Genomic DNA, 17517 nt, shown 5'->3' on the forward strand with positions numbered 1-17517 from the left:
CACCAGAGGAATGATGCAACTGTCACATAGCTTTGGGTCAGCTTGGAGAAGAGTGTCCTGTCATAGAGTGGGTAGTGCTGCCTGTAAACTCAGCCTGCGTCCTAAACCCACAACAGAAGGGCAAGTAGGATATCCTATCTCAGAGCAGCCACTGCCCCTTGATGGCCTTGGTCTCAGGACCACTTCCCTAGCCCTGCAGTGGACTCAGCCAGACTGGTTATCCCTCACCATGGTTCATCCTTCTCCTTCCCATGGCTCTGGCTCTTAAGGTCGTCCTCATGACAAGCACCTGTTTCCTTTGGCAGGGACCCCACAATGTCCAGCTATACTACTGGCTTGATATGCACAAGAAGCAATATAATTTACTTCAATTATATTAACTGCATTCATTAAAAACCTATGTAATGTTCATTCAGCAACCTAGGTAATGTGCAATTAGGGGCATTACCATATGAATTGTGCATTGGGTCACTAATATGCAGATTATGTATAATGTTCAACATCTGGATTAATTATAGCACATGCCAGGATAACAACACATTCAAAACTAGCAGGCCTGTCTTGGTTATAAACCCTTTTGAGTTTTGCACAAACTCCCTTTTATGGGGGAGCTTTGTCTTCATCGCAATATTTGCTTTCCAGCTCTTTATGCATAGATGACCTTTCCAGGGAAGGGCCTCTGAGAAGATGACTAGAGCTGGCCTTGGGTGAACCTGAGAAGCCTGCGTTAGATCTTGCCCCTGGAGGAAGGCCATCACCTTGAGGGCAGAGTTCAGCTTTCTGAGTTCTCTCCTAGACTCTGGTGATACTTTCCCTGCCAATCACAGCAGGTCCAGCAGGACATCCATTATCTTGGAAGTCGTCATAATAGGCCTTGATGATGCCTACATTACCAAAATATTAAATAGATGATCTCACTAGAGAGACCAGGATGCTTTGCAAATTTGAGACAGCAGCAGAATTGGCCTGAGTTCTCAGTGGGAAGGCTTCGATTCCTCCCCGTCTGTGGCTAATTTGGTTTTTAGAATCACAGGACTTCAATGGCTGCCTTCTAAGTGGATTTTCCCCCCTTCTTCTTTTGCCCTAAATAGATATTATTGACACTATTTGGTGCCTGGAGTTGCCTCCTCTGTTTTACAGAGTTCAGAAACTTAGGTGCATTCACACCTTCATTCCTATGTATTGATCCATCCATTATTTGTGTCTGTGTCTCCACTCTATATAGGAAGGATGCATCTCTGTGACAGGCTCTGTGTTGGGATCAGGGTGAACAGTAATTATGACTCAATCTTCCTCTGCCCTGGAGGAGCTCTGTTCTCAGCCGTGTGTGTGTGTGTGTGTGTGTGTGTGTGTGTGTGTGTGTGTGTGTTGGAGGGGGTTGAGAGAGTAGATGCTAAGGCAGGTCATCACAATATTCAGGAAACCAAAGAAACCTGCTGTAGGGACTCTAAACATAAGATCACTCTTTGTATGGAGCTGGGATGTGGCCTTGGGGCAGAGACAATAGGAATAAAAACAGCATGAACCCTGGATTGTGGAGGTCTTGGGGGCTACTCTAAGAGTTCTGTTTTTTGACCCCAGCAAATAGGACTCACTGCAGCCCTTACAGCAAGAAATAACTAACGTGATTTGATTTGCATCCCAAACGTTGTCTGTGGGTTTTAGAAATCACAGTAAGTGGGGTCCCAATGCCGTAAAGTGCGCCTCTGTAAGATCTGGGCAAATCGCTTTACAGTTGTATATCATGTAGAGACAGGAGACTGCTCTCAAAAATGCACTACTAGGCTCTTGTCTCGTGCATACACAAGAAATCACTCACACAAACTAAGGTTGCCGCCCCATCACTAGGTGACACCACCATGGGTCATACATGCAAGCCGTGTATAAACCATTGGTCTGTGGTGCACAATCGTTCTGTGACACACAGCCATTCTGTGGTACACAGTCGCTCTGTGGTGCACAACTGTCCTGTGGTACACAATTGTTCAGTGGTACACAATCATACTGTGGTAAACAATCAATCTCTGGCACACAATTGTGACAACTGGTCTTCACTGTCAGCTCAACAGGCTTTGGAATAACCTAGGAGACACAACTCTGGGTATGTATGTGAGAGGGATTCCAGAGAGATGTAGCTGAGGAGGGAGGACACACTCTGAATGGAGGCAGCACCATCCCATGAGTCAGAGGCCCAGACTGAATCCAAAGGAGGGAAGAAGTGTTGTTCTCTGACTGTTATGGACATGAGGAGTCCCGTTTGCACACTCCTGCGGCCATGACCTCCACCACAGCATTCGTCCTGTGATAGACCGTGCCCTCTGGAACCCCAAGGCAAAACACCTTTCTCCTCTTCTGTTGCTCTTGCCGGGTGTTTGGTCAGGGCGCTGAGAAAAGTAACTAACACCGTGAGCCCAGAAGAGAAGTTAGCGGTGGTTTTTGTCCCTTGTCACGTCAAGCAGCTATGGTCCAAGGGCTAAGCATGTCCGACTCTGTTGTTTTGTAACTCGAACCCCTGAGGTCTTTAGTGTTCTCACCTAGAAAATGGCCACATGTCCCTGACGGCTGCGTGAATGAAAGGAACAATGCATATAAAAAGATTAATGTGTTGCCAGCATACAGAAAGCACACAACAGACGATGTTACGCTCATCATTATTCTTATGAATAGTCATAGAAAAGCTGCTGACATTTGGGGTTCTGTCAGAGCAACAAGCAGCCTCTTCTCCATCCTTGCCACACACTCCCAAAGTCCTCAGGCCCCACGCTGAGTTCAGACCCACGTGGTTCTTCTTTCTGAGTCCCAGCGTTGAGAAATAAAGAGCTGTCGAGGAGAAACAAATTATTTTTGTTTATGTTGTCTTGCGGATCTGGCCCAGGGAGGAAGCTGCTAGGCCTTATGCATGCTAAACTGTGCTCTAACACTGAACGACATCCTCAGCCTCCCCACCCCCAAGCACATGGTTTTTGAACAAAGAGAAATTTTCAAATGCAAAATACTTTGCAGAACATACTGGTCCTTGTCCAGGGACTTCCTAAAACTCTGAGGCCTTGCCTCTTCAAAGTTCCGGCCCTTGTCTGCCACCAGACTATTTCCCGGCAGGCACCCTGGTGCCCCAGCCAGTCACTGACAAGTGGCCAGGTATAAACGTGTCCAAGGCCGAGCTGTTAGTGTCTTTCCCACTTCGCTGGCCTGCAGGGAAGGTGGAACTGGCTTTGGACCACAGCCAGGGTTCTTAAGAAGCCGTGATTGTTCTCAGAACAGGAGCATGGGTGGTGAGAAGCTTCCAGGTAAACTAGGTATTAGTCTGTCGCATGCCTCCCAGGGCTATCCTGCTCCCATCCAGCAGAGGCAAGGTTTCATCTAAAGTCCTCGTTGCCTGAGAAGAAAAACAGTGCAGAATAAAATGCCGAGCCACAACTACAAGCACCCAGGGAAGATGCCACTTGGATCCCGATGGGACCCGATAGCACTCAGTAGGTCCTCTGGTGCTTTGACAACACCTAATAACAAGCAGTTTATCGGGCTCCTGGGAAAGCCGATGAGGGAGGTGTTTGTGATCTGTCCTAATTAGCAGCTCATCTAATTCCCATACTTCAACCTGAAAAAGGTGTCCTTAGCTTTGCTTTATAGGTAAACTGAGGCTCAGAGAGGGCTTGCTTCCAGGAAAGGAGAGCTACAGAGGTGGGACTACAACCACACTTGTCTAACTTCAGAGGCTCTTTCCCGTGGCATTTCTGGTCCTTCAGAACAGGGAACCAAAGGGCATCGAGCCAGCAATCCTTCAGCTCCCAGACTCATCCACAATGAGCTGCCCAGCAGCACAGCAGGCACGGAATCCATGGCTCTCCTTGTTGAACAGGAAGACAGTTGGAAAGGGGCAGTGGGCTGTAACAGGAAGTGTACACACACCCACAACCAGCAGAGAAGAGGCAGAGGGCATGGCGTCAATGTGGTCATGCCTTCAGCACCACAAGGCTTGGATAATCCCTTCCTCTCCAAAGTCAGGAAGACCACAGAGAAGGGGCAAAAGATCCAGGGCCACAGGGAGTAAGACACAATCCCCATTTCCCCAGCGTGTATTTCTACATCACCACTGGCACTGGGGTCATAGAATTGTGCTTAGATCTCACAAGTCCAAGAGGTGAGGGTCAGGATTCTCAATTAATAGATGAGAGAGTCGAGGCTCAGGTCAGGGGCTGACTACACAGTGGTAAGTGCAGGCTGTGAACAAGAGGGCCCAGTGACAGCCCATTTGCAAAACAAGCACCAGAGACAGGCAACACAAATAAGGAAAGCCGGGTGGGCTCCATGCAGGGGCAGAAGGGACAGAAAACTGAAGGATGCTATAGGCTCTCACCATTCTTGCTATTAAACCACGTGGAGCCAGAGTGCCCAGAGTTTTCCATTTAAGTATAAGCCAGATGAGTCCATTTCTGAGTACAGAACCTGATTTTGAGAAGTTGAAGCTTTGTTTTTTTTTTCAATATTCAGACACTCGGTTGACTAAGTGAAGTCTAAAGGACAGGTAGGGCCCGCAGGTCAATCGATCTTTTGCCCCCTCTGGACTGGGATGTGGAAGAGAACATCTTCCCACAAGAGGTGTCTGGCATGTGCTGGGCCGCAAACTCAAAGTGATGGTGAGGACATGGGAGGGGCTGGGCTGGGAGACCATTGAGATTCCTGAGTCGGAGGCTGCATGAACTGGTACAGCAGAGGAAGGAGAAACCTTTAACCAGAAGCTCTGAGCGGAGACATAGAGCCAGGAGTTGGCCTCACCTCTCCATTCGCTGGCTATCCAAAACTCATTATGGCTCCTTTCCCTTGGGAATCTGAGATGGCTCTCCTGTAAATCTCAGGCTTGGCTGTTGCTTGCAATGGTTCAAGGAAAAGAAATGTCTCTGTCTTGGGCCTGATTCTAGACCAGCTCTACCTCTTAGCCCCATCCCCTCAAACTCCCTTAATCTTAGCCACCCAATCCCATCCAAAAGGTGCTTGCGGGCCACTCGCTTTTTCTCCTACAGCCATTGTATGTAAGGCCCTGAATATATAGTCCCCAACTGTTCCTTCCATCTATCTCCATCCATTTTCTGCCACGTGACAGAGTACCTGAGACTCAGCAGCTTTTAAAGGACATTTATCGTGTTCACAGTTTCTCAAGCCTTGGAACTCCAAGATCAGGCCACGTCACCTGTTGAAGGCTTCTCACAGCGCTGAAGTTGTGGATACAGAAAGGAGCCATTGGGAAAACGGCACTGACTCCTGGGGGAGTTAACCCCTTCCCTGGAGAAAGGTCGGGGTCCCTTCTGGATAAAAGAATGCCCCCCAACTCACTGAGGCACCTGTTCCCGGTCTCTGCTGGCACAGAGCGCCGGTCCGGAGCAGGAGGAGCAGGTCCCAGGAGTCCAGCTTCGCAGCGCACCTGGTGGTAAGCATCGCCCCCCAGGAGAAGCCAAGGATAGGCCCAGGAATAATGGAGTCCAAAGAACAAGGAGGAAAAAAAATCTCAACATGAAAAATGACCATCAGAGAAAGGAGGAAAAGGAAGAAAAGCCGCAGGGTGCAAGGAAAAGGGAGCAGCCTGTGGTCCTGCCTCTTGAAGCCGAATACTCTGCGCCTCGAGGAAATAGCAGGCGCTTCCGCGTTAGGCAGCCCATCGTGCACTATAGATGGGACCTGATGCATAGGGTTGGAGAACCCCAGGCAAGGATGAGAGAGGAGAACAGGGAACGGTTTGGGGAGGATGTGAGACATCTCATGGAGAAGTTGAGGGAAAGGCAGCTGAGCCATACTCTGCGGGCTGTTAGCACTGACCCCGGCACCATGACCATCATGATGAGTTTTGCCTTATGCCCTGAATCCTGGTTTCCTCTAAAGATAATACGGGGACCCCTGCTTCCAAAATTTAATGTTTGTGATGTCCAGTTGTAAAATTTTGGGGGTGCTTCTTTCCTGTGGATCTTTTCCTGTGTCAGCTTCTACTTGCAACTTGTGTTCTTGACTCAGTCTGTAATTCTTTTGTTAGCAGAATTTATCAGTTGCATGAAAAGATGTGCATTACATATTGTGAGTTAATAAAGCAGATTAAAAAGGCAAAAAAAAAGAATGCCCCCAATAGTTCCAGTACTGCCACACTGAGTAATTCAAGCTGCATCCCAGGAGCTTTGGAGGAACACATTCAAACTATAATATATTGCTTCTGGTTATAGAGACCTATACTGGGCATGCAGACACCACGTGAACAAGAGAACTGTGACCCTTCTAAGACCAAACCATTGTTTAGTGGCATGGGCAGGGGGCAGGGGGAGACTTGTGGATAAAATTCAGGTAGCTCTGGCCACCTGACCTCTCTTATGCCTATCTCCTTTGGCCTATGAACACCTAATCTTATTAACTCCATTTTCTTGAGGGGTGCCTCCTGCCGTGGCAGGAGACATTGAGGGGAAAACCTAGAAACTGATGAAAAAGGGAGCCATAGTATCTCTCTCTGTCTCTGTCTCTGTCTCTCTCTCTCTCTCTTTGTGTGTGTGTGTGTGTGTGTGTTCACCAACCATGTCCAAAGCTCACTTGCAGACCCACTTCTGAATTGGAAGCTGGCTTTGCCTTTGCAGTGACAGGCAACCCTGAACCTGCCAGGGCTCTGGGGTGGAGTACAAATACCCCCACCCCATCTCTTCAGAAAGAACAAGAGTGAACAGCTTGCCCTAGGCATCTAGCCAGATTCCCTTCAATCCAGGGCCAGGCACATGAGGCCTAATCAGCAACCCCCTTCCTTCTGCAAACACCCCTGTGGACAGCTGCAGAACAGGCCCACAAGCTGTGTTAGTCCCTGAGTGAGCTGATACTCAGCTCCACACCTAGGCATTGGCCCAGGGCCCCTCGCCTCAGGCCAACCCAAACCGGTCGTCTGGGAAGGACTCTGGTCATCCACTGGAAGGGATTACTGGAAGGTAGGGTAGGATGCTGACCTCACAGCCTGCATGTCTCAGGGGAGCCATTTTCAACTGCTGTGACTGCACATAGCAACTTGTCTTCTCTATGTATTCTATTTGGGCTTTTCCTATGGGATTTTTAAAAAAACCAATTGAATAGCATGATCTATTTGTGGAGCATTCCCTGGTATGGAATCTCCACGAAGATATAAAAGTTACCCTTCTCTTCAGTTCCACAGTTCTGATCTCTATCTCTTAGCATGTGTTCAATAAATGATGAACAGAGAAGCTGAGGATAAGAAAAGGGGGGCAGGAGAGAGGAACTCTTTAGAGGGCGAGGTCTAGCTTGTCCCTATGTATTCAGGTTGCCTTTTTCCTCCAGATCTACCTCAGCCTGGTGGCCTTTCAAAAAGAAAAAGAAGAAGAAGGAGAAGCAGAAGGAGGGGAAGAAGGAGGAGAAGGAGGAGGAGGAGGAGGAAGAGAAGAAGAAGAAGAAGAAGAAGAAGAAGAAGAAGAAGAAGAAGAAGAAGAAGAAGAAGAAAGAGGAGGAGGATGAGAAGAAGAAGAAGAAGAAGAAGAAGAAGAAGAAGAAGAAGAAGAAGAAGAAGAAGAAGAAGAAGAAGAAGAAGAAGAAGAAGAAGAAGAAAGAGGAGGAGGAGGAGGAGGCGGGAAAAGGCGACTTTAGCAGTCACTGTCATAATGACCGTTATCACAGGGTCCACTTAGCGTCCAGCATACAATACAGCTGTATGTTCTTGTTTATGCTCCCAACTACTCTCTGTCATTACTGTGACTCAGGATTTCTCAGTCTCAGCCCTGGGGACCCACGAGCCAAGGACTGGCAGGGGTACATCTTGCTCACGTGCAGTGCGCAGCAGTAGCAGCACTGACTGCTTCACACTCCGCAGCCTTCTCAACGTTGTGGTCACCAAACAGTCCTTCCAGACATCCCTAAATAGTCCCTGGGGAGTCAACGTTGCTTCATTTTTTAACTTCTCTGTTAATTCCACACACTACGAAACTGGAGCAAATCAGTTAAGTCAGGTGAGTTGCCCAGTGCTATCCATGTGGGAATTCCTCCCAAGGCTGCCTGGTTCTCCTGGTTCTGCCAGGCTACCTTCCTGTAGCCAGGCAGGACTGGCAGCCCAGGGAGCTCTAATGGAAAGCACCACCGGCTCTCCCAGACCCTGGGGCATCTCAGTCTGAACAGCCCCAGAGCCCTGGCATGCAAGAGAGCCTTCCCCAGCAGCGCGGTTAAGCATAAGGCCAAGCAGCTTGGAAAACACTTACTCATGCTCTGTCCAGGCCTGGAAACATCACCAGTGATAAATCATATCTCTTAATTATCTGCGATCCGGAGGCCAGCCAAGATTTCCCTCTGGTGACAAATATTTGCTACAAGACGCACACCCCAGTTCCCCCCAGAGGAGAAGCAGCACGGAGAGAGGTCTGAGCTGACTTCCTGTCAGCCCTCCTGTCCACCCGCCCCTCGGGAGCTAGGTCTCTGCCTGGGCATGCCTCTTTTTGCAATTCCCAGCTTTCTGTTTGGGTTTTAGTGCTGTGCATTCTCAGAACAGCTTCCGAACTAGAGATATGCTCACTTTTGCCAGTCAAGGAGAAAACAAAATGGTAGGGCGCAGGGGCTTGGGTTCAAGTCAGCTTGGGCCTACAACAGGAAAAGAGTCTCCTTCCCCTGCCCTCTCCTCATTATAAAGGTAGCTCTGGGATTTCTCAGCTTCTAGCCTTTTAGGGGCTCTCTCGAGTCCTGCTTCCTCCCAGAAGCCAGTCATGCTGTAGCTACAGACAAGCTTTTAAACACACATACATATTGCCTTTGCGATGTGTGCTTTCCTCAGCCCCACTCCCACCAGAAAACTCCTATTCATGATCTGAAATCTATTGCAAACGCTCCCAGTCCCAACCCAGGTCAAGTTCATGACCCTTTCCTCCCATCCTTCTGCAGCTTGCACAGACAACAGAAGCTCGGTGTCTAGAGCATCTCAGAGACAGCTGAGTTAGCAAGAACAAGGTGAGATTACCATCACAGATGTGGGAGACATCCAGATCATTTCCTCACAAGGCCTTCCTTCTCACGCGGTTAAGTTTTCCCCGATCCAGCCATGTGTGGCCTGCTTGGGTGCTCCTCTCAGAAGAGCCCACAAAGATCTGTCCGGAACTCAGAGATCAGAGTCACACACTGTTCATGGCCGTCACTTCCTAGGAGAACAATCAAGTTCCCACTGCATTTGGGTGCCTCTGACACAGAGCTAGGCTAATGGAAGACACTTAGCCAATGTCGGTCCCTTTCTTCTTGGTGCCAAAATATTGAGGGTTCTGGTGTCTACTTCTGTGGTTAAACCCCCAGCTTCCCTGAGACCTTTCACAAGACTCAGATGTACTTACAGTTGCCCAAGTCATGGCGAGAGAGGACCTAGCAGGGTTTGTTTGTTTGTTTGTTTGTTTGTTTTTTAAAGTCTGCCTACCTACCTTGAATATGGAGAAGACTGTTCAGGGAATAAACTGCTTGCCATGATGGGACACACTTGTAATTCCAATACTGGAAAAGCAGAGACACACAGGACACACGGGTCATTTGGGCTTCCTGGCCAGCCAGTCTGACCTAACTGGTGAAATGCTGGTCCAAGGAAGAAACCTTGTCTCAAAACACAGAATGAATAGTGCCCATGGAATGACACCAAGGTTAACTAACCTCTGCCCTTCACATTCACACACACACACACACACACACACACACACACACATACACACACCTACGTTGCATACCCCAAGCTGGCTTTCTGCCCTTCAAAAATGTCCTGAATACAGTCCCTTCCCCCAGTCAGGCCACCATGTCTCCTTGAACTTGCCTGGCTAGTCAGAACAGGCCCCGTTGATTCTTCCATAGGTAGCACAGAAAGGCGCCCCTATTCTTTTATGCCCTCAGCACCCTGAATTTATGAATCAGACAATCAGTGTAGACTGGTATAATTGGGAAGTTGTTCCAGGACACCCAGGCTCTTAGAGCATCAACAACCTGGGGTCTTTTCACTGATGGGCTGTGCCAAGGAAAAGAAATGGAGGCACTTCGGCAGCTTGGAATAGGCAGTGGGTAGGAGCTGAGCAATCAATTGGTGGTGATCCTTTAGATGACTTCAGCCAGAGGAAGGGCATTCTTACAGCCTGGTCTCTAGAGCTCATACCACCTGCATGTGGGTTATTCAAGAAATAAAGAGGGAGAATAATCGAGCTGAGAGCCGTGGTTCATATGGCCAGGTGGGTAGTGGCCATTAGCTGCGACAAAGACTAGAACAGGAAGGAGCACTTGCTGGAACCAGGAGGTGGGGAGGGGAATGGGGAGCACAACACAACTATGGGATTTTGGAGAGGAGGCACTGGATGACTCCCATGTGAATGTGGATTGTGGGCCTAAAGTTCAGGGCCAATGTGGAGGCCAGAAATCCAGTGCTAACTCTAATAAAAAGAATACACCTGCCCAGAGAGAGTGTGGAGAGAGAACAGAGGGACGTGGTGCCCCTGGGAAGGGAAGGGGAGAAGGGCAGTTGTGCAGAGTATCTGAGGCACTAACAAGGCTGAAAAGGGGGACAGAGTGGTGACTGGGTCCCTCTGAGGCTGTGAGGAGCACCTAGTACCCCTGTACACAGTGTTCTGACTATAGAACTCCCCTCCCCAGGAGAGGCTATGTTCCCAGATCCCCAGGGTCTGCCTAGAACTGCAGAGAGAGCCCCATCCTAACGTACTGTGATTTTTATGCATATGTTTATTATTGGGAACAGATGATAGACAGATAAACCCATGACAGAGTTTAGCTTACAAAGTAGTCATAGTAAGAGACTAACAACTACAAGTAATAAAATGAGCAAATATAGCAGTATGTATAATGGAAGTTACATAAAATTGATGAGCGATTTACTTCCAGAATTTTCCTTTTAATATTTTTTCAACCATAACTCAACACAGGGAATTGAAACTGTATAAACCATGACTACTACACTGATACTGGCAATTTTCTTTCCTTTCCTTTAACTTGAACCTAGGCCCCATACATGCTAGGCAGGTGTTCTACCACTGAGCCATGTCCCCACCCTTTTCCGGGCAGAGTCTTACTATAAAGCCTAGGCTGGCCTTGAACCCTCAGTGTTCCCGCTGCGGCCCTCCAGGTACTGAGATTGTGGATGTGTGCCACCAAACCTATTCCATAGTTTACAGGTCGTCACCTAGCTAGCAATCATACTGACAGTAAGGGAGTTGCAGAACTCGCCCTGGGCTGCATGTCGCCTTCTCTAGGTAGCCTATTGCTGGCCTCCTCGTATTCAAGATCAGGGAGTTGAGCACAGAAAGGCCAGATAGAGTGAGTTATACCCCCCAGCTCATAGATAGAGACACGGAGTCCACTCCACATAGATGGCACTTGAGTACCAGGTCAGGTGGTCAGTGGCAGACCCTCCCCTGCCACACCTCCCTGCTGTGTCCCTGCTGCTGCTGCCTCTGCAGATGCCAACTGGCCTTCCTGGGGTGTCCACAGTGCTGTGTTCCTCTGGTCCAATGCAGCTTGACTTCAAGTCGAGTCAAAAGGCTCCTGGCTGCCAAGCTGTGATTGCAAAATGCCTTCTGATGATGTAACTGTAAGTGAATCTGAAACATACGGACTGAATTTCTCTTGAACTGCACACCAAAATTCTCATTCGATTAAAAATTTGGAGAGTCCGTGTTGAAATATCATAAGGGGGGAAAAAAAGGAAGAATAAAAACAAAGCGGTCCTTATGTGGAGGTCAAAGGAGCAAGAAAAGGGAGCAGTTGCTATAGGAAGACTTTCAGCACCACCCAAGTCCAAGGCTAGTGAGAGCTTTTACAAGGGGCTGTGAACTCCTTACATGTTTCATTGGGGGCACAGTCCTGCTAGGATTGACAGGCAGCTCTGAGTATCCCAAACCGCTGGAAAGTGGGTGCTAAGTAAAGAGAAAGCCTTTTTTCGTACAGTGTTTCCTGTAACTAGAAACCAAGCGTACATTAGAACTCATGCTTTCTCTATTAGAAATAGAAATCTATATTCTAATTACAAATATAGTGGTACAGAGAGACATTTAGCTGATATAAATACAAAGACGTCTCTAGTCTCTTGGAAAAGTTGTGTGTGTATGTGTGTGTGTGTGTGTGTGTTATATAATTCAAATGATACAACCATAAGTTATATTCATTGTTATAGAAACAATAGAACTTGCATGTGTGCTATGTGTTATACACACCCATATGCCAAAGCTGATTGTACGACTTTTTTTATTTTTTGAGATTGTATCTCAAAAATTCACTTTGCAGCCAAGGATAACTCTGAACTTGTCATCCTCCTGCCTCTGCCTCCTGAGCCCTAAGACATCTGGCATGTCCTCCCATGCCCACTTTATGTGCTTCTGGGGACCAAACCTAGGTCTTTGTGCATGCAACACAAATACTCTACCAACTGAGCTCACACCAGCTCATGATCTGTTAATACATGTGAAATGGAGACTTTTTATTATATGTATTCTAAAACAAAACACAAAAAGAATGGACATCTATAGGAGAGTAGTGGATGCTGAATAAAGCTGACCTAGCTCCAGGCGTAAGCCCCACTCCTAGGGAGAAGCTGAGGGCAGCTATCCAGATGTGACGGCACTGTCCATCCAACTCACAGTGGTGTGAGAAGTGACTGCTCTCAGCAGGTCTCAGCTGAATACACAGAGGACTTCAATCACCATGAAGAGTGCACATGTTGCCAGCATCCTCTCAGGGGACACCTATGGCCAAATCTTCTCATGGTACACAGTGCCTACACCTTTGTGTCCCCCGACTTACAGTGGGGATGAAGAGTAACCCTTCAGCCAGATGAAAACAAAGGTCACTTTTGTTATCATCTCGGTAGCTCTGACTAGAAATCCCAGCATGTGGGAGGTGAGGTTGGGAGCCCAGAATCATTCTGACACATGATGAAGTTCACGGGTAGTTTGGGCTATGAGGACCTGCCAATCAAAACAACATACCCCTAAAAAAAAAAAAAAAAAGCCTTACTGTGATCAACTGATGAAGAGCCCAGAGTCACAGCTGGCTAGGATGAGAGTGGAGGTAACAGCAGTGGCTTTATTTTGTTTCCCTCTTTTCTTGCCAGTACATTCTACAATCTTGATCTGTTTTCTTTTCTTTTCTCTCCCAGCCCCTTGGTATGGTTAGGAAATAGTTTTGGGAAACACTTGCTCAGAACACAACAGCAGAAAATGGGTGAGCAGCCAGGGCTTTGAGAAGAAGCATTTGGCAGCTCTGGACCCGGTGACCACACTGGTACAGCCTGCATCGGTCAGAGCTGCAGATGTCAGAGCCACGAGTTCAGAAACACACACAGCTACAGCCCCCATCCCCGTGTCCCCTCCCCACCAGACGCGGCCAATGCCTGGCCTGTGTGCAAACATCACTCTGCTGCCACCTTTTTCTCGGAGTGCAGGTGGAGTGCCTTTCAGGAAAGACATCACTCAGTTGTTAATAACAGTGGAAATCCCTTGACTAGCTCTCCGTACACTGGACTCTCCCCTGCCTGCCACCAATGGCTGTCTTTTATAGGTAAGCCCTGCCAACAAATGGGAAGGAGAATCCTTGCCAAACCTCCACCGGCATGGCTGTTGGTTGACTCTGCCAGGAATCTGCCAGGTCTTCTGGCTCAAGGCAAGAGTTAACCCTTGAGAAGGTTCAGGCAGACAAATCCACTGCCAGGGACAAGCACTCTGACTCAGGACTTAGATGGCATTAACCCAAAGCTCAGCCCTAAAGCACACGCAGTAGGGGCCTTGGGCAAGTGTTGAACTTCAGCCATGCTTACCCACCTGAAAGGTAGACACAATAATAGTTGTAATCATAGTATAAGCACAGCGTCAAGACAACGTGTGCTAAACTAGACACCGAGTGCAGTGCTTAACACGCAGCAAATTCTCAAATCCAGCTCACTGCATTCCATTTTTCCTAAGTTGATACTGTAGCAATTTACTAACCACACCTACACACACATAGACACATGCACGGCCCACATGCGTGTGCACACACACGCATCCACACACACCTTTTCTGTTAAAAAGCAATTCAAACTTTAGATGCTCTACCCTAGACCACCCAATACTGATGGCCATCGCTTACTCCTTCATGGACTCAGTCAGCTAGCAATGGAGCTGCAGTTTGAATAAGATGTAGATCCTATGCAAATGGTCCCTTGCATCAGTCAGGAGAAAACAGACAGTGAATGAGGACAGAAGGCCTAGGTACCCTCTTTCTTCCTTGGTAGTTCCTCATTGGCCAAGGGGGATGGGTTGTTTCTGATTCCCAGACCCTGGTAGGCTTCATGGAGGAAATGGTCATTACTGAGGATAAGTTTCAAGACAGTTGAACAAAGGATTATCCACTTTCTGGGGCGAAGTAATGTTGCCCTGAAGACTGTTCTCTGGACAACACTATTTCTCTAGACCCAAGCAGAGGTCCCCAATCCAAGCACACAGCTATTCCGTCTTCATCCTGGAGAAGCTGAGATCTGAACCAACACTCCTGAAGCCAGGGTTTCTTCAGCTATAGGTTAGCTTGGACAATGTCACAGGGACAAACCTTGAGTTGATAAAAGAAAAAGAACGTTCAGAGCCTCGTGGAAACAGACCAGCATGAGGAAAGTCATACACCAATGGCCCAGGGAAAGCAGCCCCTTGCCCTGGGTTTGGAAACCACCCCCTAGCTTTTCAGCAAAACGGGGGACTCAGAAAGATGGGACCCAAAACCGAGATGGAAATGTGGATTCAAGTCCCACAATCCAGGTGTTAATCTAAATCCTTTACCTACAGTCTCAGAAGATGGATATATTCTCTTTATTGTCCGACCAAGGAGGCTGGGGCTCAGAGAAGGCAAGCAACTTGCCCAAGGACTCAGAGCTAACAAAGCTATTCAGATTCAAGAACAGGAGCCAGGCAGAAGAGCACCTGCGCGTAACCTCAGCACATGGAGATGGAGACAGCAAGATTGCCAAAAGTTCGAGACCAGCCCAGTCGGCAAAGCAAGTTCCAGGTCAGCTGGGGCTCCATGGAGAGACTATCAAAAAGATGAGAGCTGAACTGAGGTTTGCAGATGTGCAAAGCTGGGCTCTTGCCTTTTGAACCATGCCGTCTCTCTCGCATGCTATGATGCAATCGCTCAGTGGCCTTCCCCACTACACATCTGAAGTTCAGATGAAATCAGAACTATTTTATTTCGCCCTCAGTTGGCAACTGCCCACAGCACTTCAAAGACAGTGGGGCTCCCGAGGTGAAAAATCTTACCCGTGGATTTTCTGGAAGCATCATGCTTCCTGGAATATTGCCTCGCCTAGCCAACAGCTCAGAGTGATGCCCAGCCACGGGCAGAGCTCTGTTTGAGTGGAAGGCTCCAAGAATCATTTGGTTATAGTCTCCCCAGCAGCTGACACCAGCAGATGCTGCGATTGAGAGGTTGTCAAAGGCCCACAAGTGTTCAAGTTTGCTTTCAGTTGTTGTGATAAAGACCACAGCCAAAGCAACTCGGTGAAGAAAGGGTTTATTTTATCTTATACTTCCATGTCAGGCAGGAACCTGGACCCTGGGACCAACGAGAAATGCTGCTTACCAGATTGTTTTCTGTGAGCTTTCTTGAACACGCAGCACGGACTTCCTAGAGATGGCACCACTCACCATGGACTCGACCCTTCCACATCAATCAATAATCGAGGTAATTCCTAAAACAGAAAGCCCCTGATTCTGCTATTGGAAAGGTGAACTCAGTCCTGGCTTCTCATAACAGATCGGGCCACCTCGGGCATCAGGTGTGCCTACTTTATGTCTACATATATGGAGTGGGGAGAGCACCAATGTTCTCTACAGAGTTGTAGTCACAGCTGAAAAGATATTGACGCTAAGCGCCCTGTGTGGCACCTGGCACCTCATAAATGCCAGGTCACCATAAATCACACCCTGACACAGCAGTTGGATAGTCGACGCTTCCATCAAAAAAGTACTTGGAGGCAATTCTGAGCCAAACAGATTGTGTTGGTTTGAATGAGATCTGACTCCCATGGACTCAGGAAGCTGAATCCTTGGTCCTCAGTTAACAGCACTCTGTGGGGAGGTGGGGTGGCATTGCTGAAGGAAGTGTACCACTGGGGGGTGGAGCTTGAGAGATGATAGCCTTTCTCCACCCCCGGTTCAGGCTCTGCTTCAAGCTCAGAATTGAGGGTGCTGTCATCTCTCAGTTCCCTGCTTTACTGCCATGCTTGTATGCTGCCATGCCTCCCGCCATGATAGACTCTTACCCATCTGAACCCATAAATCCGGATAAACTCTTTCCTCTATAAGACACCCAGCCATGGTAATTTAGCACAACAATAGAAAAGTGTGTCCATGACTATGGTTGGATGCAGTTTGATCCCTCTGGCCTTGGCTTGTTCTATCTATAGAGCCCCTTGGGAGATTCCAGCTGTGCCTTCACCCACAGATACTTCCAGCCTTCTGTGGGAACCAAGTAGCTGTCCTCATGGAATCCCACTTTGCACTTCCTCAGGACACTTCAGAGGCAGGCTGTAGGTCCTCTTGCTCAAGAATCTTCTGTCATCCCATTCCCCCTATTACTTGGGCCAATGTTTCTTGAGACTCCTTCCATGTCAAAGACACACTGCATACAGTCCTACACCCGCCAAATGGGTCTTATCTAGCAACACTGACTGCACCAGGGTTTAAAGCATAAGCTGAATTCATCGAGTAACTTGGTGTGTGTGTGTATATATGTTCACATGTGTCCACATGTGTACATATGGAACTCAGAGGAAAATGTCGGATATCTTCATTGATCACCGTTCATCATATTTAGGGGATGGAGCATCTCTCACTGAAGCTCACCAATTAGCTAAACCAGCTTGAGAGCAAGAAACTAGGGTTGCCCTGACACCACATTCCTGGTTCTAAGATTACAAACTACATTCAACATTCTGACATGGGATCTAAGATTAGGTCCTCGTATCTACACAGCAACCACACCGTCACCTCCCCAGCCAGAACTGAGATATTCTTTAGTCAGGGGACTCTCACACAGAGGTCCAGAATCTTCCTTCCTTTCGGAGAACAAAGCTCTGGCATAACCGGATAGAGAGCTGATGGCTGTCATCCCGTTCCTTGCAGCTGGAACTCAACCATTAACCAACATTGCACTTATTTCCGCTAGTTATTTGTTTGTCTTTGTTTTCTGTAGTTTTTCTTGCTTGAACCCCTCAAGACATCATTTCCTCATCACTTCCCCAAGCCACACTCCTCCAGGCATGAACCTTCTCGGGTGAGAGACCCAGAACCATAGACTATCTTTTAGCAGCTGTTGCTCCTTCCTCAGCATTCAAACAATTCAAGGAGAGCATAATAGCATACAGTATCAAGATTCTCTGTGTATTTTTCATTGTTTCGTGGCTTTATTTTAACCTCTATTTCTTTTACTTTTACTTTTTGACTTTTTGAGACAGGGTTCCTGTGTATCTTTGTCCTGGAACTCACTCTGTAGATCAGGCTGTCCTTGAAC

The 17517-nt window shown here is 48.0% G+C and overlaps 2 long non-coding RNA genes and 1 pseudogene across 2 annotated transcripts; 1 reads left to right on the top strand and 2 right to left on the bottom strand.

Annotated features, from left to right (window-relative positions):
- Positions 1-2639: 2639 nt before the first annotated feature.
- Positions 2640-9639, bottom strand: LOC146891414 (uncharacterized). Its single transcript, XR_015735093.1, has 2 exons — positions 8220-9639; positions 2640-2820 (listed from the first exon to the last, which is right to left on the bottom strand). It is a non-coding gene; the product is annotated as an uncharacterized LOC146891414 (long non-coding RNA).
- Positions 5382-5930, top strand: LOC125391298 (protein BEX2-like; annotated as a pseudogene).
- A 3403-nt stretch (positions 9640-13042) lies between the features above and the next one.
- On the bottom strand, positions 13043-15827 carry LOC146891415 (uncharacterized). The gene is made up of 2 exons (XR_014997437.2): positions 15586-15827; positions 13043-14562 (listed from the first exon to the last, which is right to left on the bottom strand). It is a non-coding gene; the product is annotated as an uncharacterized LOC146891415 (long non-coding RNA).
- Between the last annotated feature and the right edge of the window lie 1690 nt (positions 15828-17517).

Source organism: Myodes glareolus, chromosome 16, assembly GCF_982192425.1.
Source record: "Myodes glareolus chromosome 16, mMyoGla1.1, whole genome shotgun sequence".
Lineage (NCBI taxonomy): Eukaryota > Metazoa > Chordata > Mammalia > Rodentia > Cricetidae > Myodes > Myodes glareolus.